Source organism: Apium graveolens, chromosome 11, assembly GCF_009905375.1.
Source record: "Apium graveolens cultivar Ventura chromosome 11, ASM990537v1, whole genome shotgun sequence".
Taxonomy (NCBI): Eukaryota; Viridiplantae; Streptophyta; class Magnoliopsida; order Apiales; family Apiaceae; genus Apium; species Apium graveolens.
The window spans coordinates 141,724,238-141,727,091 of record NC_133657.1 but is presented as its reverse complement, the minus strand read 5'-3'; positions in this window follow the sequence as shown (position 1 = coordinate 141,727,091).

The following is a 2,854-nucleotide window of genomic DNA, read 5'->3' as shown; positions in this document are numbered from 1 at the left end:
TGCTTGATACATTTTATCGAAAGTTAAGAGTTCAAATTTCGACCAAATTTTAAAACTATAAGATGTACATTATAGAATTTTTAGAAACATACTCCAATCGATTATCTTATATAATTTTTCATTATAAAAGATACTCCCTCCGTCCCTCCCAAATGTTTACATTTGGGTGGGGCGCGGAGTTTAGGAAAAATGGGGCGCGGAGTTTAGGAAAAATGATAAAGTAGTGGAGAAAAGTTAAAAAAATGAGTAAAATAATGGTACCGATTAATATTATATGTATAAAGCGGGTATAGTGGAGGAAAGTAGTGGATGTAGTTAATTTAAAAATTATAAAATTTTTACTATTTTTAAAAAATTTTGAAATGTAAACAATTGGAAGGGACATCCCAAAAAGAAAATGTAAACAAATGGGAGGGAAGGGGAGTAATTCACAATGTAATCAAAATATCTATACTTCGCAAGTCTAACTTACTTTTCAGGAACATCAAAGAAAATTTGAAATGAATCGGAAAATCAATATAATTCGGTGAGATGATTGCTCCGGTGTGAGGTGACTAAACCTAGTACATATTAAAGGGTTCACATTTCTGAACAACCTTTCACAATTTATTTAATTGCACTTATCAGTTACCGACTGGGCACAAAAACAAAAACAAATAAAGGTTGCCGCCTTTAAATCGAACTCTAAATATATATTTTTACATTATTTTGATGTAAAAATTTTTCTGTAACCCAATTTTAAAAAATATTAAAATAAATTTATTTTATATGTATTTCTGATTTTAATACTTTTAACTTCACTTTTATATTTTAATAATAAAATAATCTATGTAATATAAAAATAATGTAAAATTTAGTGTTCGTGGATTTAAGTTAAATATGAGAATAGTATAATTTTTACATTATTTTGGTATAGAAATTATACCAAAATAGTGTAATGGATTGAAGATACTCTTATCCGTATTATAAATCGTTTGAATTTTTGCACACATCTTTAATGTGCTAAAATATTTTTTAATTATTTTCTTTAAATATTTTTTTTTAATTTAATTTAGAATAAGAAAATTTAAAAAATATTAATTTTAACTATATTTTTAAAATTCTTAAAAATAAGTAAAAAAAATCAAACACCCCCAATATAATGGACCATCGTAGCAATATCTAACATCTAATATCTAAGAGCAAATCCCAAAATATTTTAGTTGCTCTTTATAAATATTATAAAATATTAATTTCGAACGATTTAGAATATCAATTTATATTTGAACTCCTACAATAAATCTTATACTCCTTTCTCATCATTATTATAATAATAAATTTGAAAAGATATACAAGAAAGAGAGAAAAAAAGGAGTAAAAAAAGGAAAAAAAAAGGAGTAAAAAAGAGAGAATGGTTTTTTCTTAATAAAAATGATATAAGGAACGTTTAGAAGTTTTTAAAAATAAGGTAGAAATGTGACGTATTAGTGATATAAAAAATACTATTGTAGTGCAATTTTATATCATATTTTTTATATTTATACTTAAGAGTATGTGTAAGAAATATATTATATTTGTTTTGAGTTCCGACTTTTTAAATTGTTAATCTTTGGATGTTTTAAACTAATCGTCTTCGACACACAATACTAAAAGAGAGTACAAGATGTGACAAGTGTCACTCTCTTCTTATAATTAAACAGTTATTATTCTCTCAATTAATCATATACTTTTTAATTTTATTGACACATTGTAAAAATACCGTGTTTCGCGCGGTTCTTAAAATAAGCCATAAAAAGATTTTTAATAATAAAAATAGTTGATATATAACACTATAAACATATTAACATACATATTTTTACAAAGGTATTGGAAAGTGTTATATGAGATATTTGTATTAAAGACTTGTTAAATATGTTGCAAATTCTTTTAATAGAAATTGCCTGTGTATTAAAATTTTTTGAATAGACATAGCGTATCATTGGATTACTACCGGTTATGCCTTATGCTGATCTTTTGATTAAGATATTCTCTTTCTATTATGTTCAAACTAAATTTAAGAAACTAAAAATATCAAATCCTATTTTATATCTTTTTCGATACATGTACCGAGAAATCACATAAACATGAAACATGCGGCAATTGGTAAAATGTGAAGTCATTTTGTATATATTAATACAATATCTCATTCACCTGATGCCATTTTCAGGAGTGATCTAAATTTAGACCAATTTCTGTACAGATCTATCCAACACATGTCCAAATTTAGGCCTGTGAATAATGTGTGTCTAAATTTAGGCTAATACTATTCACCGGCCAAAATTTTTTTCTAATAAAAGATTAACCTTTTATATTTTATATATTTGTTGATTTAGTAATTTTATATATTTATTGTGTAGTTTTGTAATAATTTTTTATAGATGTTTTTTTTCTTTCGGTTAATTTAATGTAAAATTAATTTTTCTTCCATTTTTTGTTTAAATATAATATTTCTCTTATTTATCAAATTTATTAAATTATATATTAATATGACATCTTATTCATTTTTGGTCCAATAGAATTAATAAGTATGTAAGTTAGTACAAAAACATTAAAATAATAATATTTATATAGTTAAAAAATATAATATTGATATATGAATTTAGAACAAACAATCGAAATTTAATTAGGTCAAAAATCTTGGTCACTCTTGTAATTGTCCATCAAATAACAAAACTTGGTATACTGCTTTATTATTGCGATAATCTATTCATTTAACGTTTATTAAAAACAATAAGTATGATTTTAACTTAAAAATAAGGGTAAGCCTTTTATTTCTAGAAAAAAAAATTAAGTTGGCTCTAGTTTCTAAATTCTGAGTAGTACACATTATTGGAGC